This window comes from Macrobrachium rosenbergii, chromosome 9 (genome assembly GCF_040412425.1).
Source record: "Macrobrachium rosenbergii isolate ZJJX-2024 chromosome 9, ASM4041242v1, whole genome shotgun sequence".
NCBI lineage: Eukaryota > Metazoa > Arthropoda > Malacostraca > Decapoda > Palaemonidae > Macrobrachium > Macrobrachium rosenbergii.
The window spans coordinates 34,353,996-34,376,605 of record NC_089749.1 but is presented as its reverse complement, the minus strand read 5'-3'; the positions used below and the strand labels follow the sequence as shown (position 1 = coordinate 34,376,605).

Genomic DNA, 22,610 nt, shown 5'->3' with positions numbered 1-22,610 from the left:
AGAGCGGCCAGACAAAAAAAACACGGCCTACTAGGTTAGGTTAGGTTAGGAGACGTTAGGTTAGTAGGATTCCTTTTATAATAGATTTCCTTAGCCAATCCCTTCTTGATTCTTGAACATATGGCTCCCTATGAATTTCCTATTTGCGGAACTGTTCCATACAGTCCATGCGGAGTTATTACTTAGAAATACCTATCAGGACCTATTCATTTGCAATGCCTTAGGTTAAGTAAGTTGGGGGTCCAATACTAAGTAAGGACCTCGCATCCTAGGTTAAATTAGATGGGGGGTCCTGGCGGTGCAACACCTCTGGCCTGTAAGGACTTAGGGCTAGGTAAGGATACAGTCCCTGCTTAGGTTAGGTAGGGGATCAAGGGCCCAGCATACTAGGTTAGATTAGGTGAAGGGTTTTCCCCTCTCAGGCCAAATAAGGATCCAGTCCTGCAGGCTAGGTTAGGTTTAATTGATCGCATTTTACTAATTTTGTGTTTTCCCCCCACCCAGAACCATCGTTTCCCCACAGTGGTCCCCCAAATTATAGGATATCAGGTTGAGGTCCACTATCTCTAAAAGTACTTATTTGCCGATGAAACGAATGTCAGAAATGCTCAAAGTGCACAATAGAATATTGGAAAATAATACTTTGAAGTCCAAAATGTGATGACGGTTTAAAGTAAAATTTTACCAAATTCATACCCAAATATAATGCAAATTTAATGTTACTGACTGTTACTGAGATATTTACCAATGCATGTTGTTACAAACTTGGACTTTCTCTAGATTCTTTATTTATGCTTCAATGGTCACTTAAGTGAGACTCCCAAATGGATTTTTTTTTTTGTTCCACTGCATTGTGGGTAAGGATGGCTAGCATATTTCAAACGTCATTGTAACTCTCATCTGGAAATATGGGTACCTGAACATGTAAGAGGTGCAAAAGAAACGAGCAGGTAAAAGTGACTGCTACTCTATTACAGATCCAGGCAGTTTATATAGCGGCAGACTGGCGTCGAGCCGCGAAAGACAATGAGATTGCGTGTGACCTGAGGTCAATAACAATTAACAGTAATATACAGCGAGCAAGTACAGTTTACAATATAAAGACAGACAGAATTCCAATGTGGATATAATCTTGATGCCTGCGAATAAAGGAATACAAGATACACAATTGATAATAGGTGATCAAATACATGTATAGTTTAATTGATTGAAATCGCGTGACCTGGCACGTTAGGCGTGACTAATTGTATGGCGAAGAAACTGGGAAGTCACCATAGAAAACTTGCTCAGCGGAGACTTAGCGAATGACACGTTCGCTGGAGACTCCGCTGACGGCTCTGTAGGTGATGTAGATAACTTTACAAATACTCACCACCCCCAAAGGCGTGGGACACGTCTGATCAGTCTGCATATCTGCTGGGGCGTTGAAGGGTGCCACGACTGCGTGAGGACAATGGGAGAACACCCTGTGTGCGGCTGTGTGGCTGCAGGTGCGGGCGGTCTTTTCCTGCGATGGCTGTGCGGCCGCTGCTTGCGGGGGCCTGGCTGTGGCGAAGAGCGGCCGGGCAGGGGGTGCGCTGCAGTGACGTCTGTGTCCTCCTCCAGGAGGGCGGGCTTTAACCGGTCTATTGAAACCCAGTCGTTCCTCCCGGGAAGTGCGAGCAGGAACGCCTTGTTGTTCCGCTCCAGCACGTGGAAGGGGGCCCTGTAGGGCCTGGTCAGTGGCGGGCGGACGGCTTCATCCCTGATGAAGACGTGGGTGGTGGATGGTAGCCCTGGTGGTGTGAAAGTGTTCGATCTGTCGGTGTACGTGCGCTTGCAGGGGGCGAACTTTCCGACCTCATCACCTATTCCGGACTTTGTATGACGTCCCACCTTGCTGGTTTGGCACTGCAGGCACTGTTTCGCCCAGGACGTGGCATCTTTCTACACTCCGTGCCAGACGAACTTCTTTGACAGCAGCTTGGCCGTTGTTCTGCCGGAGGGATGTGAGAGGCCGTGAATGATGTCGAACACCTGGCGGCGGTGGGAGGCTGGGACCAAGGGGCGGGGCTGACCAGTACTGATGTCGCTGAGGAGGCTTGGGCCCCTGGGGGTGAGGGGCACGTCCCTCCACTTAAGGGATGTGACAGTGGTGCGGTAGGCTGGGGTTTCTGTATCTGCGACCTGTTCCCTGGCGAGGTCTTCGTAGTTTACCCCAAGCTGCACTGCGTTCAGCTCGATTCTGGAGAGGGCGTCTGCTACAGGATTTTTCTTGCCGGGGAGGTACCTGATGGAGCAGGTGAATTCAGCGATGGCTGAGAGGTGTCGCTGCTGCCTGGAAGACCATGCGTCCCCCTGCTTGGTGAAGGCGTGAACCAATGGCTGGTGGTCCGTAAAGATTGTGAAGGGTGTCCCTTCCAGGAGGAACTTAAGTGCCAGACTGCACGGTACATCACGCAGAGTTCCCTGTCGAAGGTGCTGTAGCAGGTCTTTGCGGGGTTGAATTTCTTGCTGAAGAAGGCGATGGGCTGGGGGGCACCATTGATGATTTGCTCCAGGACAGCACCACAGGCGACGTTGCTGGCGTCCGTTGTCAGCTGGAGGGGGGCTCTGGGGTCGTGGTGTGTCAAGGCGGATGCCTCGGTGAGGGCGGCCTTCGTCAGGGAGAAGGCCCGCTGCTGGCTGGGTCCCCACGACAGGGACTTCGGTTGGCCTTTGAGCGCTTCCGTCAGGGGGAGCTGTGGTGTGCGCGATCCCAGGGGTGAACCGCCTGTAGAAATTCACCATCCCCAGGAACTCCTGGACGGCCTTGACGGAGGTGGGGGTAGGGAACCTGGTGACAGCTGCGACCTTGGATGTGAGTGGGTGGACGCCTGGCAGGGATATCTCGTGGCCCAGGAAGTCAGCTTTCTGGATGCCGAAGGTGCATTTGTCGAAATGCACGACGAGGCCGTTCTCCTGGAGGCGCTGCAGGACTGCCCGGATGTGTTTTTGGTGTTCACTGTGAGACCTGGAAAATATGAGGATGTCATCAACGTAGCAGACGCAGAACTTCAGGTCCCCGAGGATGCTGTCCATGAGCTGCTGGAAGGTCGCCTCGCCGTTCCTCAATCCGAAGGTGGAGAAGGCGAACACGTAGGACCCGAACGGTGTGATGATGGCGGTCTTTGGTATATCCTCTGGTGCAACAGGTACCTGAAAATATGATTTTAGGAGGTCTAATTTAGTGAATATTTTGGCTCCGTGAAAGGAGGCCATGAGGTCCTGCATGTTGGGCAAGGGGTAGTGGTCGGGCTCCGTTGTGATGTTGAGATGCCTGTAGTCGCTGCAGGGTCTCCAGGAGCTGTCCGGTTTCTGCATCATGTGGAGGGGGACCCACGGACTGGAGGCCTTTTTGCAGATTCCCATTTGCTCCATCTCTGCGAATGCGTTTTCGGCCTCCTGAAGGCGCCATGGGGGAAGCCTCCGGAACTTCGAATGTGGTAGGGGGGGCCCCTTAGTTGTTATGTGATGGTAGATGCCATGTTTGGCTGGGGCCTTGGGGACTTGGCGGAGCTCAGGCTTGAATACTTCAGGAAACTCCGTTAGCAGCTATGCATACTGGTGGGGGGCGACGGAGCAGATGGTGGGTGCCTTGGGTCCCGTTGCTAACGGGAGGGACCGGCAGGAGTCGGTGTCAAGGAGGCGTTACGCCCGACGTCGACTGCCAGCCCGAAGTGTGCGAGGAAGTCAGCACCCAGGAATGGGGTCCCTATGTCCACGACGACGAAGTCCCAGGAATAACTCCAGCCAAGGATGGAGATCGGCACGGGCCTGGTGCCATAGGAGAGGATGGGGGATCTGTTGGCGGCCATCAGGGAGGCGGTCGGATCTGGTTCCTGCTTGCGGTCCTCCTTGGTTGCTGGGAAGATCGATCTAAAGGCCCCTGTGTTGACCAGCATCATCCTGCCGGAGACAGTGTCGCTGACGTAGAACCCTATTGATTCTGGGCCCCTGGGTTTTTCGGTTGCCGTGGCGGTCTGTCCTGTTGGCATCTGCCACCCCCGTTTTTTGAACGGGCAAAAGAGCAGGGCAGCAGGCAGTTCCGGGCGTCTTTGCCAAACCGCTTGTGGTAGTGGCACAGGCCCGGGGAACTCCACTTGTTGTAGGGCGGTGGTCACCTCCTGGCGACGACGTTGATACTCTGCTCCGCGTCTTCTTCCTGCTGGACGGAGCTGTCCGATTGTGTGGGCGCTGTTAGCCTCTGTGTAGCCTTCACGCAGTCTGTTAGGTGCTGCGCCGTTTGGATGAGGACGTCGAGGGGCATGGTGTAAGGGTGAGGAATCTGGGTGTGGACCTCCGGGAGGAGCTGGCGAAGGTAGATCTCCCACGACAGGCTTATTTTTTGCTGTGTTTTGCTGCTGTCGAAGTCTGGGAGTGAGAGGAGGTCCTCGATCATGCTCCATGCATCTACTGCGTTGAGATCATGCCGCGGGTTGACGACGAGGTCGATGGCGCTGGCGGCCCGCTCGGCCATCAGTAGGGACCACGTCTCGAGGAGGGCCTTCTTCATGATGCGGTATGTGAGTGGGTGTGCACCGGACACCTGCGAGATGAGCTTTCTATATACCTCCTTCGGAAGGGCGTTAAGCACTGTGTTGGCCTGCAGTATTTCGTCGGTTAGGTCCGCTACCCTGAAGTGGCTCTCGACCCTGTACAGCCACGTTGTTGGGTTCCCCTTGGTGAACGGCGGTAACTTTACGGACAGGGCGGCCCGTGACTGTGTTGCCGGGCCAGGGATTGTTCGGGGGCGTGGACATGGGTGTGGAGGAGCGTGAAAGCCTCGGCGCGGGGGAGGGCGTGGGTGAGATGGGAGGAAGGTAGGCCTCCGAGTCCACGAGGTTCGCGGTTAATTGAACGAGGGAGGGGATGTCCATGTCCATGCTCGCTCTTGGCCCTCTTACTGGAGTGGGGTACTCGTGTCAAAATGCACTCGGAAGTGTGCCATGTACAGCGCCGTCTTTAGTCCACTAAGGGCGTGAGTAAGTTCCTGGAGCCAAGACTGAGTCGCCGTATGGGTCCGCTAATGGCTCCAGGGCTACTCCGGGGGGTCACCACTGTAAGAGGTGTAAAAGAAACGAGCAGGTAAAAGTGACTGCTACTTTATTACAGATCCAGGCAGTTTATATAGCGGCAGACTGGCGTCGAGCCGCGAAAGACAAAGAGATTGCGTGTGACCTGAGGTCAATAACAATTAACAGTAATATACAGCGAGCAAGTACAGTTTACAATATAAAGACAGACAGAATTCCAATGTGGATATAATCTTGATGCCTGCGAATAAAGAAATACAAGATACACAATTGATAATAGGTGATCAAATACATGTATAGTTTAACTGATTGAAATCGCGTGACCTGGCACGTTAGGCGTGACTAACTGTATGGCGAAGAAACTGGGAAGTCACCATAGAAAACTTGCTCAGCGGAGACTTAGCGAATGACACGTTCGCTGAGACTCCGCTGACGGCTCTGTAGGTGACGTAGGTGACTTTACAAACATTGCTGAAACCTGATTGGTTTGTTCGTTCTAAGTACAGTACCACCAATCAAGTGGGATTTTGAATTCAGCCACTGCTTGGAAAACCCAGCTTCTGTTCTTAGTTATGGTTCCTTAAGACCTGATGTGTAACTCGTGTTCCTTGGATTATTTTGGCAGATCTGAATTTTTTTAGTGTGTTTTTAATGTTTCTGACATTTTGGTGATAAAATAATGCTTTAAAGATACTGGAATCACCTTGCATTCTACAGTTATGTGGGACTTCAGTGGGTTTTTGCTATGGGGACGTCGAAACTCCGACAATAGAGATTGTACTTTTCCTTAAGTTGTGATAGTTTTATGTATTCCCTTTAAATTTACGCAGGGTGAAAATGCCTATTATGTAGAAGAAGGATATTACGTTTTGTTGTGTTTGTATTTAGTAATGAAAAACGTTGTCTTGGTTGTTTCATGTGGTTAATTGTAAGTATGCATGTAATAATGCTTCACTACCGGTATCGGTTGTTTGTCTGGTGGTTAGTTGAAGGTTTAGTGTTGGTCAAAGAAGGCCGTGAAGTCAGTCTCTTCAAAGCTTTGGTACAGTGCAGTTCGAGCTAATAAGGACTCAAGAATGCAGCCATAGATGTCGGTGCTTCACATACACTTACGTATTCCTTTTCATCTTAAAGTACATTTAGGGAAAACTTCTTTAGGAGATATGCATATCTAAATGTAAGGAGAATTTCTTTAGGTGTGCTTTGAACGAGGGTCACGAAATAGAGATTGTGCTCACCCCAATCTGGCTACTGTATTTTGAGCTAAGAAAATTGAATGAGCCAACAATAAGTTTATATCGTTTGTTTAGTTAATATACACAACGCGATGCATTGATTTAATCACAATTTGAACTATCATAGGAATGAAGTAACCTGGGTGTCGTAGTATAAGACTTAGGCTACGATTAGGTCAGTACATTTCGAATTGTTTAGGCTATACAATAACACTGACGATTTGAAATGCTCTGCTTATTCTGAATGAGTCGGAATAAGGGACCACAGTGGAAAGCTGGAATTGTTCCTACACAATATACAAACTGTTGGCCCTTTGCATTAGGAATTACATTCAGCGAAGCTGGAAATGGCTGTTGAACTTTCAAACAAGGTGGTTAGGCAGTTAACTACCGTCAGAGAGGCAGTAGTCCCGCCTCCCCAGATGTAAACATTCCAATTTGCTTTTGGCCATCATTGGGTGTGGACGTGTTTCTTAGCTCTCTGTCCTGACTTCTGTTGAGCTGATTTTCCCCGGTGGGATCTTTTTCTCGTTGTTTGTTATTGTGAAAGCTTTTGATAAACCCCGTAAGCCCGGGTTTACCCACCTTCCCCCAGCGTGTGTGCCCTGGGGTGGGCAGTAAGAAGTGAAATAACTTTCAATCTAGTATTGACATGGTCCCACATGCCCTTTGCTCTTCTTGCAGGGGCGTGTGTGTTCACGTACTTCACTGTGTTCTGAGTGTTGTTCTTGATCTGCTGAGCAGTGGATGAAGTTTGAGGGGAGGAGACAGTACCGAAGGAAGCCCACCAAGGCATCATCTGAGGGTTATACGCCCCTGGTGACTCCCTTGGTGGCTTATCCGTTGGGATTGTTTCTCCCTCCCGGCAAGCTTTCCCTTCTTGCTGCTTCTTCTTAGGGTGAGGACTCCCCTTCATCTTCTTCACTCGCTTTGTCGGGTGTTGAAGGCTGCGGGGGAGCGGATGATCAGGACATCCTCTCGGGGGCCTCTCCTACCTCCCGGGGGCAGGGGGAATCTTTTCCCCTGGAGCGAGTGGAGACTCCCTTCATTGACCCAACCTTGTCTTCAGGTTTGGTGGTAGAAAGTTCTCTCAGGGGACAGGCTCCAGACCTTACTTCTACCTGGCATCACCTGGGTCTACCTGGCGTCCCGTCATGGGAGGGCCTGCTGTCTCATCTGTCTGGTGCTTCAGTGGTTACCCAAATCGCGGCTACTGCCACTACGTCTACAGTCACCACGACTTCCTTTGCTAAGATGCCAGTGACTGTTGCCTCACACCTGGGTATCCAGGTAATAGCCATGCCTGCCTCTCATCACGCTGTGCTGCTGCCCCCTGGCCTCCTGGCCCCACTATCCCTGCCAGGTCCCTCCAGTATGTTGACTTCATCTGTGCCTTACATCACGGTCTCTGCTCCTGCTGTTCCTGCTGTTGATGACCTCAGCTCGTATCCCGCTCCAGTCCTGGCTCCTGTCTTACCTGGCTCTCGGCCCGGACGAGCTCCTGTTGCTGTTGTGCCTGTGCTGACCGCTCATGTCTCGACTCCTGGCTTCCCTGCTCCCGTGCTGCTCCACCTGCCCTGATAGCCGCTGGCACGATTGTTGACGTCTCCGCTGCCTGGGTTGCTCCTGCCCCTGGCCCCCCTGGCTGCTCCTGCATCTTCTGCTGCTCCCTCCTGGATGGGGGACCTGACCGCCATCCTGAAGAACATGACGAAGAAGTAGTCAAAGAAGAGATCTCTGAAGGTTTCGTCGTCTTCATCGTCTTTGTCTTCGTTGTCATCATCCTCTGCAACCTCTTCCACTTCTTCTGAGGCTCATCAGTTGAGGAAGAAGAAGGCTGTCTCTTGCCCACCTCCCTCCCCCCCAAGAAGTCCCACCCTGGGACATCTAAGGGACTGCCTCCTTCCACAGGGAAGGCAGTGGATATCTCATCTGCTCTTCCCTGCCTGTGGGCCAGGGAACTGGATCGTTGACCCCCGGGTCAGTTGTTTCGGGAGCCGAGGGGTTGCAGACCTTGGTTTGCTGTGCCGTTGAAGTGCCGAAGGCTGGCAAGTCTGCTTCTGAGCCATGCTGGTGGCACTGTGTTGTATGCTTATTCGTGAGCCATGCTGAGTACCCGGGTCTCTAAGGAGACTCCGGCACCCTTGAGTGCCAAGCAAGGTTCCTGGGAAGGTGCTTCGGCCGCTAGAGTATGAACTCCTGGTGAGACGGAGAAGAGGTCCCCTGCTCATCTTCCTTGCAAGGTTCTGGCCTCGAAGAAAACTGGGGCCCATCTAGAGGACAGTGCAAGTTCTCGCCAGCCAGCTGCGCGTTTGACTCCACCCAGTCCCTGGTCACGTTTGTGTGGCCAGCTTGGCTCGGTGGAGTCAAGTTCCCGGCTCAACTCACTTGAACTTCTCTGCTCTCCTCGGGACAACGCTTCGCTGAGGCGAAAGCATTCTCCTCGACCTGAGTTGCTGTCATCACTGTGGGTTGGTGACCGCTCTTGGCCTGCTGGTCTTGCTGGCAGAACCAGCAGGACCAGCGGGCGTGCCCGATCCTCCTTGCCTGTCCCTTCAACCTCCTGGACTTCCCCTAGGAGGTGTGAGTCGAGCAGGAGGAACTCTGGTGAGTCGTCTCCCCAGAGTTCGACTACAAAGGCTTATGCTCCTGGCTCTGTTCTCGGATTGACAGATCATACGCCCGCACAGTGCAGGAAGGATCCTGAGGTTCTCCCTCCTGCTGGAAGAGCAGATTGAGAGGACTACACCTTGGAAGGACTCGAGGGTCTTCTTCCCCAGGGTGTGGACACCCCCGAGATACAGAGGACTTTTGCAGAGGTCATCGAGCTGATTCGTCAGCACAACGACCTCGGGGAAGGGAGCGCTGCCTCGTCTGTGGATCATCCTTCGCGCCTCGAATTCTTCTGGGGTTCGAAGAAGGAACCCAAGGTTTCGGTAGGGCTGCCGTGGTCCATGCTTGCCGAGGGGGTTCTCATCCAAGTGAATAGTCTTGTGTCTGGGCAAGACATTTCGCTTCATCTGAACTGCTTGGGCAAGTTGCTTCCCCCCTCCTCTGCCTTGACAGAAGCAATTGTACATACCCTCAGAAGGGGCATTGCCGCCTAAACAGGTTGACCCGGACCTGGTCCGTCTAGGCCTGGGTCCCTCGTTGCAGCAGCTTACTGCGGAAGGTAACCCCCTTTCGCAACAAGAGGCAGCAACCCTGGAAGCCACCACCGTGGTGGCTCTCCAGGCAGTCTCCTGGTTGGATCTGTGATCGTTCACAGTATTCAAAGTGGCTGCCTCCTCGGGCGCTATCGCACTTGGGGAGGACTCCGCTTTTGGGAGACTGTGCCAGTCTGGAGGAAGAGCCGTCTCCTACCTCACCCACCAGATGGCAAACCTGTGGGCCAACCTGGTTCTTAAGTGAAGAGATGCTGTTCTTTCTCGCTTTGCCAGGTCTGTGGGACCCGAGTCAGCAATGACCCTACGGAATGGACCGTTGCTGGGCTCTGCCTTTCCCTTCCCTAGAGAGTTGGTAGATGCTGCTGTGGGTAAGTGTCTGGCCGATGACAGCGACCGCCTTATCCACCAGGCAGTGGCTAAGACCTTCGGGTCTTAGCGTTCCACTGCTGCCTGGCCTTCAGGCCAGGCTAGCACTTCCTCAGCCCCTAAGAAGTCCCAGACTTCGAAGGGATCCTGCGGAAACACCCAGCCTTCTTCTTCTTCCAGAAAGGGTGGACAGTCGCGTCCCTTTCAGCCTGGTTTCCAGTCTGATAAAGGGGGCAAGGGGAAGAAGGGGAAACACTAGGGGCGATGTTCCCCCCAACCGCTGCCAAAGGTGGGGGTTGCCTATCGAGCCATTGGGCAACATGACAGCGATACAGAGCCGAGACCTGGATAGTGGATGCCCTTTGAGAGGGATACAGGCAGTCCCCAGTTAACGGCGGGCTCGGTTGACGGTGATCCGGTTTTATGGTGCTTGTCTATCAACGAAAATTGGCAATTTTTGGCGCTAAAAATCGCCGATTTCCGTTTATCGGCGCTGATAATTGGGTATTGGCGCCAATACATACCTAACAGAGGCGCCGATAACCGAAAATCGGCGTTTTTCGGCGCCGATAAGCCCCGAAAAAACTCTGAAAATCGCTGATTTTCGATTAGCGGCAATTTTCGGTTATCATCACACCCTCAGAAATGGAACCCCGCCGATAACCGGGGACTGCCTGTATCTACTACCCTTCGAGTTTTGGCCACCCCTCACCATCACACTGGTCTGTCTCCATACCTACATTATGTGGCGACACAAAAAAACAGTACACAACACTTGCACCCTGGTCCTCGGTTGCTGGAAGATGGAGGGCATGTCGCCAACACAGCATCTTTCTACACAAAACCAAACCAAAACAGAAAAACACACAACTCACGAACATACAACAAGAACAGCACACTAACAAGGAAAACAACAACTCTGAATCAGCACACAAACAAACTGTTTCTGATTCGACCCGGCACTAGCTCTGACTCAAAAACTGCCTTCAAAACCGAAAAATCAGTGCTCACATATTCCATCAGACAGCGCCGAAACAAACTAACGACCTCATCCTCTTCCAACAACCGAAGGATGCGTAGTTTCTCTCTCTCTCTCTCTCTTCATCTCTCTCTCTCTCTCTCACAAAACCAGGTGTTCTAAATAAAAACAAATTTCTTCATCACCTATATTTCTCCCCCTTTTTAGCATTTCCCAACCAACACCTTTCATTTCGCCTTATGCAACACCCATGGATGTCACTAGCAGGTCCTCTAGATCGATTGGCTGGCACGCAATCATTCTCTGAATCATTCTCTCTTCCAACATTCAAACTCACATCATCTCTCCATTCTCTCTCAGATTCAGCTCCTTCTTCAAATATTACCACTCTCTTGGGATCCACAATCTCATCTATACTCTCAACTCGTTCCCAAATACAATTCTTCAACTAACCTCCCATTCGCTCATTGACCTGTGGTAATTCTTGCAAAATTCTTCCCCTTTCAATCACTCTCTATATCAGCAGGTTTACTCTTACACTTTCGCTCACCTCAACTGTTCACTTACCCCTCTTCAGTCAACTCAACAAACCAGCTATAATGCAGCACCATCCCATTCATCCATCAGTCACCTGTCATTTCCATTTGGCACTCACACCTGGCCCCTCACACAACTTACGTCTTCACCTTGGTCTCTGCAGTTTTAGACCATGGACTTTTCAAAACAAATTGCTGATCCTCATGCAACAACCCTCATGTCCATGCATCTCATTCACTCTTTCATCCTGGAGGATCCACCCATTTGAACCCCTTCACACTCAGTTTCTGGTGGATGGATGTCACAGTCACCTCTTTCGTCTACATACACTTGATACATGCCCTTCCATTCCACATTCCACACTTAGCCTCAGTTCTGAACATTTCTTCCCATTCTCTACAGTTGCCACATATTACATTCACTCGGGTACCCCTACAACCTGGAGCAATTGACCCACCTGTCCGCACCTGGCATTTAACCCCTATCTTTCGATGACAAATGTCCCCTTCACACCCGAAACATCCTGGAAGCCCACCTCACCCATTCTTTGTATGTCCTTCCTTTCCACATCTAAAACAGGATTGACTTCCACTCACTTCCCCCTTGCACACTACTATCCCTAACCCGTCAAACCCGTTGTTCCCTTTACAAACAACATTCATCCTCACTGGCACCTCCACATTACTTGCTCTTACACTTATCTATTACATGTCGCATTCTCATTGGGCCCTCAACACTCATCCCTAAAGCTTCCAAACCTGGCACTTCTCATCTACTCCTGAAAAATACACTTACACTTCAAGCTCTCTTTATAACCCTGTCAAGCTCATAATCTTCACAATTTCAAAATTTCTCCCCAAGTCAACCTTTCATTTGTCCATCTTTTGTTCTCCTTCCGGGGTCAAGTCATCAATTCTGCTAACTCCATCTGGCACTGTCCCTAACAACTTCCGGTCTTCTGCTTACATTTCTATCCCATCATCCCAAACTTCTTCCTTGCCAACGTCTCCAGCCTAGGAGCATACAGTTCCAAGGTTTCCCAGGACATTCTTGCCTCATCAAATGGTTTTCCTCTTATACTCTGTCTGATGCGCCTCGGTGATCAACTAGTCTAGCTCACCTTGTCATACTCAACATCCCCACACACTGGTAACCCCATAATATCAAGCAAAACCCAGTCAAATATCTCCTAATTCTCTGCCCACACTCTCTTTTACTGATGCCAAAACCTTTCCCCCTAAAGAAACAGCACATCCCTACTCCATACCCCTTTCACACTGCGTACCTCCTCACATACATAGCAGTCCTTCACTTCTTTCTCACTTTCACTTATCACCTACTTTCTCCTGTCCTTTCATACCCTTTTCCGAATACAGAGTCCACTTCCATGGCTGGATTCATCTTACTCATTACACTCTTCTTCCCCTCTTTTTATCCATTTTTATCCACTCACCTCCATCCACCTTGGTGTTGCCTTCACCCTCTCCCTCCTTTCCTGCCTTTCCCACTTCCTTACCCTTCTTACAGTTTCCTTTCCCTTTCCCTTCTTCCCTTTTTCTTCCCTGACTTATCCTTACTTTCCCTCTGTTTTCAGCAGTAAATTCCCCTTTTCACCTGCCTCTCATTACCTGCCTCTCATTCCTTGTTTCTTACTTCCTGATTCCCATATCACTTTCATCACTCACGTCCATTCCTCTTCCTTCAAGACATCTCTTGCCCCTTCACACGTTCCAGAGAACCTTCGAATAGCCCCTTCTCCAAAAACACCCATGAACATACCTTTCACCATTTCTTCCACACCTTTCATCATTCCCTCCAACTTTTTATCATCTACTTCGTTTCTCTGCTGACTCTTTCATCTCCCCTTTCTTTTCTTCTTTCGCACTTCTAGCATTCCCCCATCTCCTCCAACTGACTCCTCAATCTCTCATTCTCACCCTCAACCACGTATTCTCCTCTCTCAACCTCACCCAGTTCCTCTTCCATCCTTCTCTTCAGACACACTACCAGCCACCAATCTCAATTGCAGCTGCAGCCCAGCTGCCTCCCAAATATTATGTGGGAGGATTTTAAAACACAAAAACAGTACAAACACTGTTTGGTCCTCGTTGCTGGAAGATGGAGTAAGGCGTCCTTATGAACACAGCACACAAAACCACACGAACCAAACCAAAACAGAAAAACACACGACAGAACATACAGCAACAAGAACAGTGACACTAACAAGGAAAAACATTCTCTTGAATCAGCACTGTTACAAACTGTTTTGATAAAAACGACTTACCGGCACTAGCTCTGACTAAAAAAACTGCCTTCAAAACCGAAAAATCCTCACACATATTCCAAGACAAACAGCGCCGTAAACAAACTTGTCATCCCTCTTCCAAAAAAATGGCAACTACACTCTCTACTCTTTCACTTACTCTATCTCAACATTTATTCTCCAAAACGTTGGGAAATGCTAAATAAAAACAAATTTTTCATCCCTCTATAACATCTGTAAGTCATGGAATTGCACTGATGCAAAAGTGCAGGGCATGTCATCTTTCTAGCAGAGAAACCCTGGGTGTTGGAGACCGGTCATAGACCTCTTCCCTCCATTTCATTCACCATTAAATTCATGATGGAGACGAATGACCAGTGCTTTCCATCAGGGAGAACGACTATATGCGGTGGACTTGAAGGATGCATAGTTTCAAATTTCATCCTCCTAGAAGTACCAGGTGTTCATGAGTGTTCACCCTGGTGTCAGCCCCCATTTGCAATATGACTGTTGAGGTATCTTTCTGGTCCTGACGAGCTCCCATAATGGAAGGACAGGGATCAGCTCCTCAAGTATTGCCGTGATCTTGGGATCGTAAGATGGATCTCAACTACAAAAAAATAACAATTGATATTATAAAATCTTCCCCTCAAACTCTCATATCAGCAGGTTTAAAGGCAGAACTGTTTCTGTCTCGACAAACAGCCAGCTGAGCAATGGTCTTCATCAACAATTACCTGTCTCATTGGAGAAGCTGGCTCATGTGTCTTCAAAGAACGATTATGGAGTATAAACATCTCGGTTCCTTTCTCACTAAATGAACCTAGGCTGGTGGATGGATGACAGGAACCTCTTAACTAAGTATGCCTGTTCAAAATCCCCTACATGCTTCTGTTCTCATCAATTAACCTGGAGAGTTGCTGATTCGAGGATGTGGCACTGAGATGACAAACACCTTCACATCAACATCCTGGTGATAGTTCCTGTCTTCCCAGAGTTCCAGGATTGAGTGAGTTACACTTTTGATGAGCGACAATACCATTAGTGGCATTACTCAAGCAGGGGTGTCTAGTGTCCCTCCCACTTCACCAGTTGAATTGCAATTTTAGGTCCAGAGCTTAGTAAGCTAGCCAGGTACATTCCAGGCAAGAAAAATGTGTGACAGACATCAGCTAAGAATCAGGAGATCACCACAGAGTGGTCCATTAACTGGCATCGTGGAAAGGTTGTTCGACCTGTGGCGGTGTCCAGTCATCAATCTGCTGGACCAACACAACAAAAAACTCAGGTCTTCTGCTCAGTTGTGCTGAACCCATTAGCTGATCTTATCCATGGGACAATCAGTCATGGTTTTCCCAGCTGTCTGATGCGCATGGTGATCAGTTATGATCAAAATCTCAGGATGACTATCACCCAAATGGCCTCAGGCCATTTGGTAAACCTCTTCTCCTTTCTGACACAATCCCCTACAAACAGCTGTGTCAACCCCATGTCATGCGGTAACCTGGCAGTGCAGTCCTTGTGTCTTCACGGCTGGCTCCACCATCTCCTGCAAGATAGGCTAAAATCATGCAGCAATGGAGATGGTTGGATACCCAACAGTCCTCCGCACAATATACCAGGGAAAGTGGTCAATCTTCTTGGTTGGTGTCGTGAACGGGGAACCCGGAGTTACTGTTCCTGGTCGCAGACTTCCTAGTCTTTCTTCGCTGAGAGAAGCTTCTCCATTTCAGCAGTAAACTATCAGGCTGCACCTGGCAGGTGGAAAGGTGTACTCTTCCTCATCCTTCAAGACATCTCTACTGATGAGAAGTTTCGAGATGTCGGAGAAGAGATTGAGGAAGAAGTCCCTGTAAGACGTAGTCATCTTCAACTTTATCGTCTACTTTGTTTGCTGCTGCCTTCTCCCCTTCTTCTTCTCGGTATCTTGGCCACAGAAGAGGAAGGCTGCCTAAAAGACAAGGGGGTTCTAGTTGTTAAACATGGGGAGGCAGTGCTATATCTGTTTGGTCAACCTACTTATGAAATACGAATTTTGAATATTTTTATGGTGTTTAGAGATGGAATATCAAAAGTGATAAAGTATTCTCTTGTGCACTGTTATATGTTTGATAATCATACTTAGTACTTGTAATGAAATATGGTACAGTAAATCAAGCAAATTACTTAAGGAATTTGTAATTTTTTCAAAAAAATGGCAACTAGCACTTATGCACTCATTCTCCTGGAGTGAGAGTGGATCAGGAGGAATGTGTCCTGGAAGAATCGGAGGGTCCTCTTCCTCAGGATTCGGACACCCTAGACCAAGATACAGATGACCTTTGCAGAGATCGTTAGGCTGATTCGTCAGCACAATGATCTCGGGGAAGGGGCCATGGCTGCATCCTTGGATTGTCCACTTCGCCTTGAAGCCTACTGGGGACCGAAGAAGGAGCCCAAGGCTTCGGGCTTACCATGGTCCATGCTTACTGAAGGGGTCTTGGAACAAGTAAACTCTGGTATCTGGGCGGAAGAGTGCTCTTTGTTCCAATCCTACTTCCTCCTCCTCTGCCTTAACAGAGGAGATACTACACGCCCTCGGAGGAGTCACTGCTGACAAAACAGGTTGACCTGTACTTGGTTTGCTTAGGTCTGGGTCTGACACTGCAGCAGTTTGGTGTAGAGGTTGACACCCTCACACAGCAAGAGGCAGCAAGCCTGGAATCTACTGCCATGGCAGTATTTCAGGCAGTCTCTTGGCTGTTCCTGTGGTCTTTCATAGTGTCCAAGGCCGCCTCTTCCTCGGGTTCCATAACCCCAGGGGAGGATTCCACCCTTGGGAGACTGTGCCAGTCTGGAGGTAGGACCAATACCTACCTGGCCCACCAGATGGCAAACCTGTGGGCCAGCTTGGTGCTGATGAGGGGGGAGGCTGTTCTGAATCAGATATCCAAATTTGATGGCCCTGAGTTGGCATTGGCTCTAAGGAATGGACCGTTGCTGGGATCTGCCTCTCTCCTCCCTTGAGAGCAAGTAGATGCTGCGGTGGACAAGCGGCGAGTTGAAGCTAACGACTGACTTGTGCACCAGGCAGTGGCCAAGACTTCTGGGTCCTTCATTTCTTCTACAGGCCCTAAGTCTCAGGCTTCGAAGGGTTCCTGGGGGAGCACCCAGCCTTCTCCTGCCCCTGCCAAGAAAGGCATGCAGTCGCACTCCTATCAACCCTCTCTCCAGTCAGGAAAAGGGGGCAAGGACAAGAAGAGAGGAGGATGCTAAGGGTAGTGTTCCTCTCCACGTGCTGCTGTTGTTGGGGGGGGCGGTGTGCCTGTCGAGCCATTGGGCAATATGGCAGTGATACGGAGCTGAGACATGTGTAGTAGATGTCCTTCAAGAGGGCTATCTACTCCTCTTCGATTTTCGACCACCCCTCACCAATAATCCGGTCCATTTCTGAACATATGTTCCTGGCTCACTGAAGGACCTTGCCCTTCAAGCAGAGGTAGATGTAATGCTGAAGAAAGGAGCTGTGAAGTCATGACGGATTGGTCCCTACGCTTTATCAGTTGAGTCTTTCTTGTAGAGAAAGCAATGAGGTGTTGGAGACTGGTCATAGATCTCTCTCCCTTGAACTGATTTGTTCGCCAGATTCAGTTCATGATGAAATGACATGGTCAGTGATTGCAGCCATTGGGGAGTCTGACTTCATGTTTACAGTGGACCTGAAGGATGTGTATTTTCAAATACCCATCCATCCATCCTCTCACAAGTAACTGTGCTTTGTCCTCGGGGAGACGGTACTCCAGTTCAGGGTACTCTGTTTTGGGCTCTCGACCGCTCCTGGTGTTCACACGAATGTTCACCATTGTGTCAGCTTGGACCCATTCACATGGGAATACGTCTGTTGAGGTATCTCAGCCATTGGCTAGTCCTGGCAAGCTCTTGATCACAGTTTCTTCAGGACAAAGATTGCTTCCTCGAGTTTTGCTGAAACTTGAGGGTTGTGGTAAATTTCGAGAAGTCTGATCTCATACCCAAGCAGAGGATAAAGTACCTGGACATGCTGATAGATACAGCAGCAGCATGAGTCTCCCCCTCAGACTCGCATATCTGCAGGTTCAGGAAGACAGCACAGTTGTTCCTGTCTCAGCAGGAGCAACCAGCTTGGCAGTGGAAAGTCGTTCTCAGCTACCTATTGTCATTAGAGAAGTTGGTCCCTCATGGGTTACTTTGCCTTTGTTACTTTCAGTGGAGAATGAAGGAGTTCTGGTCTCTGGCATGGGACTCTCCTTCCCTTCCCATTCCTATCTTGGAGGAAGTGAGACAAGACTTCTCCTAGTGGCTAGATGACAGGAACCTTGTAATAGGAGTGTCTCTGAACACTTCCCCTCCTGAGATGCTTCTGTTCTCAGATGCTTCGACCAAGGGATGGGGCACACACCTGGAGGAGTTGTTGGTTTCAGGTGTGTGGAGCCAAAATGACAAGCACCTTCACATCAATATCCTGGAGCTCAAGGCAGCCTTCCTGGCTCTCTGAGGGTTTCAGGATGGAGTGATGGGACATTCGGTGGTGTTGATGAGTGACAACACAGTAGTGGCGTATGTCACCAAACAAAGGGCTTAGTGTCTCTTCACTACACCTGTTGACATTGCAGGTGCACAAGTGGGCAGTAGCACACTCAGTAGGGCTATTGGCCAGGTACATTCCAGGCAAGAGGAATGTAGTGGCAGACAAGCTCAGCCACCAGGGTCAGGTGATAGGGACAGAGTGGTCCCTTCACACAGACATTATAGAAAGTCTGTTTGACCTCTGGGGTCTTCCTTCCATCAACCTGTTTTCCACCCAGCACAACAGGAAACTACAAGTGTTCTGTTCGGTGTACCAGACCCATGGGCTGCAGCAGAGGACGTCTTCCAACACCTATGGGACAATCTGGATGCATATGCCTTTCCTCCATTTTGTCTGATTCACAGGGTGATCAACCGGGCAATGATCACCTTGAACCTCAGAATGATCCTGGTGGCTCCCAAATGGTATCTGGACCTGCTAGCTATGCTGTCTGGGGCACCAGAGATTCCCCCCATGGCACAACCTTCTGTGTCAGCCGAACACAGAATGGTACCACCAGTCAGTGGAGTCTCTTGCACTTCAAGGCTGGAGATTATCCAGCATCTCTTGCAAGCGAGAGGGTTTCTCGCCGCACAGCGACAGAGATGTCTGGATACCTTTGTCAATCCTCTGCAGCTGTGTGCCAGGGGAAGTGGGCCGTCTTCTGTGTTGGTGTCGTAGACGGGATCTCTCTGGTTGGAACCACTATTCAGCAGGTAGCAGACTTCCTAGTCTTTCTTCACCGTGAGAAGCCTCTCTCTCTCTCTCTCTCTCTCTCAGCTGTAAATGGCCATAGGGCTGCCCTGGGCCTAGTCCTACTCCTCGCTGGAGATTTCTCTGCTGATGAAAAGCTTCGAAAGGTCTTGCCCTCCCAGGGAACTCAATCCCCCTGAATGGGATGTGACTTTCGTTCTTAGAAGCCTGACTCATGCACTGTATGAGCCTTTATGAGAGAGGTCATGAAGACGACTCTCAAGACCGTTATCTTGCTTGCCCTGGCATTGGCAAAGAGAATAGGCAAGCTTCATTGTCTTTCCTTCAATGCTAAACACTCGAGGGGATGGGGATCAGTTACATTCCATTTCGTCCTGGGTTTAGTAGTGAAGAAATCAGAAGCTGTCAGTCCTAGACGCCCGATTCAAGTCCTTTATGATCCCCTCCCTAGAGGACTTTGTTGCTAATGACTCAGACAAGATGCTACTCTGTCCTGTTAGAGTGCTGTGGTACCACCTTAAGAGGACTTGACATCTCATGCCTGAGTGTTGACAATTCTTTGTAAGTACTGGCTCGACCAAGAAAGAGGTGTCCAGGAACACTATCTCCTTCTGGCTTTGTGAGACGATCAAATGGGCGTACTCTGCGACTGGCGAGGAGAACACCAGTACGTTCTGAGTGAGAGCGCATAAAGTCAGGGGCATTGGTCCGTCCCTCATATTCAGGAAGACTCTGTCAGTTCCTCAGGTACTGAAGGGCAGGGGGCCCGGATGTGGTCATGCCAGACCACCTTCACATTCTTCTACCTTAAGGATGTTGCCCACAAGTCATAGGACACTTTTTCCTTTGGTCCTGTGGTGGCTGCTCAACAAGTTGTGTAGCTTACCTGGCTCCTCTAAGAGGACAGGTAGCATCTCGCCTGAGGTGTTCGGTTGCGAAAGAGGGTGTGTGTGTGTGAGTGACTTGCCTCCCCTCTCTTTCTCTTTCATCAGCCTTCCTCTCTCTGTGAGCAGAGGGTAGGTTAGCGAGCCGTCACATGCTGGAAATTGGATTGATGCGGGTGAGTTTTACGATCGAGTATCCATTCTATTATCTGTATAATATAGATGCATACGAGCAAGTCCTGCCCTCTCTCTAGCAAGGGAAGAGAGGGCCTGGCAATAAAACAAACCCAACTTAGATTCAACCTAGCCCCTTTTTGAATGATGTTGCTTTCACACCCATTCATTCAAAAGGCTCAGAAATCTGCGCTGAAGTATATTCCTTATGTAAAGGTTAGGTTTGTATAGTTTGGAAAAATACACATTATTACTTTTAATATTTGTAATTTTTAAATATTTTGGAAGTGATTAGAGGTGAAATATCAACAGTGATAAAATATTTTCTTGTGTACTGTTATGGTATGTGCGATAATCACACTTGGAGTTAACTAAACTTTTAATGGAATATAGTACAGTAAATGAAGCAAAGCAAAAAAAAAAAAAAAAAAAAAAAAATGGAAGCACATGATGCAATAATGTGTTAAGAAACAAAGTCACAAACATACAGAGCGAAAGAGTTAGAGGGAAAGAGTTAGCTTTCACGATTGCAATTGGCTCAAAAGCTTGACGTCATTTAGCATGTCATGAAAAGTCACGTGGTGTATTGCTTGTTACTGGCTGATATGGATAGTTATCAGTTTAGGGGCGAATTTTAGAAGGTGTGGATGGACATGTACTTCATTGTTGTTTTTTATTTAGATTGGCTGATAGACATAGTGTCATAGACATATCGTATGTTAATTGGTTACATCTGGAAAGCGTCAGTGCACTCGGTACCAAAGACCGTTTTCCCTCGTTGTGCTTGATCAGTTTTGTGTTTGAACTGTTTTCGAGTAGACTGCATTCGAACTTCTTATGGAGCATGTGGTGTTCTTAGCAATGATTGCAGCATTGCAGGTCATGCTTGTGTGTCATTCTGCAGATTGTGTGTATGGCCCCACCTTGTCCTAGGAGGGCGAGGAAGGTGCTGACCCATAAACAAAAATTGGGAATTGTTTAGAGAGGATGAAGCAAGGTTGGACCTGGTCATGCACAGTGGAGGAGTTAGGCATTGCCTGGTCTTCTTAAGCTTTTTTGCTTTGAAGTGTATTTATGAAGTTTATTTTGTTACAGACAGATATAGGAAAATAAGGAAGATAATTGGTTTTTGCGTAAGTTTTCAGTTTGTGTGATGGTTGTTTTACTAAGTATTTGCCACTATGCGGTATTTACAATGCTAGGTAGGAGGGATAGGGAGTTGCCCTTGCATACCCTAGATTTTTTTTACTCCGGATTTCGACATTATTCGACGGGCTCTTGTCTGTATTAATCCGGATAATTGAGGGATTACTGTATAACTCATTTATGTGAAGGAAGTGACAGCTGTTTTATTAGAAGTTGATGAAATTGTGAAAACAACCGTAAGCTTGAAATATAATAGATGTACTAGAATTTACCAACGAAGAAAAATGGAATATTAACGCGCATTCAAGAAAGAGAAAGTTACAAGAAAAAATGAAAAGAGGTGAGTTGTGGAGAGTGGGATTATTTATTAAAGAAAAAGAAATTATGAAAACCATCAAGTTGTTAATCACAGTACCAGTTGTATTGCCACTGTTAACATCAACGAACTAAATGTGAATAAACAAGTGAAATTTTTCTCACAGATAATGGATTATAAGATTGATATTGAACTTATTCAGCTTCAGCAGCGCAGTGTTAAGGATATTTCTGTATTATACTACCTCAGTAATACTGATTATTGTTAATGTAAGGGTTAACCTGAAAGATGGATTTTTAGTATGCACAAATAAAAGAGCAACGAACTTTTTCTTGAATATACAGAAGTGCAAATTATGGCATTCTCATTGCTTTTAAAGGAATTTTATTTTATACTGTAAATGTTTATGTTCCATGTGGTACCAATAAGAGTGAAGAGAGAGAGGATTTATTCTCATAAGCTATTGCTATGGCAGAATTGTTAATACATAATTCTTGCTAAGAAGTCAGAATTTGGTAGCATTACTCTGTGGTAGTAATGTGGTAAAATTCATTGTAAAAATTTTTTTATAGAATTGTCTGAGCAATAACTTCAAGAGATGTATGGGTTGTTAAACCTCCTTTAAATAACACTGCTTTATTTGTATGAGGATTACTATAAATCGGTTGTTGAATTTGATAAAATAACCGAACTGAAAGAATCTGTGAAATTCAAAACAAGTTTTGTGAAGGAATAAAGAGTTAGGACTGAGAGTAGGTGACTTACTAAAGTTGAAAAGGTATCAGCATATTTGCTTTGAAGAGAAAAGTAAAACAAAGTAAAGGTCACCTTACTGAATTTAGACAAGAGGGTTCAGTAAAGGCACAGAATTGTTGTGAATTGTCTTAAAAAAGGATTTTAAGATTCTGTTTAGATGTTAATGAGGATATTGAAAATGAGTGCGGTTCTATTCTGAATACCGATGACAAGGATGTGTCAAAAGGAAGGATAGGAGAGGAAGAATTTTGGAATGCTGTAAAGAACAAACGGTAAAAAGTCGACTGGAGGCGATGGTTTTTTTGTGGAATTTTACAGTAAAATCATGCAGTACATGTCAGACTGACAGTGTTGAGAAATTTTGCAGTTGATTGAAAAAATTCATATATATATATATATATATATATATATATATATATATATATATATATATA

General features: G+C 48.1%; 1 long non-coding RNA gene across 1 annotated transcript in view; it reads left to right on the top strand.

Annotated features, from left to right (window-relative positions):
• Positions 1–22,610, top strand: part of LOC136842106 (uncharacterized) — a 246,686-nt gene that overhangs the window by 890 nt on the left and 223,186 nt on the right. The gene's annotated exons all lie outside the window — the stretch shown is intronic.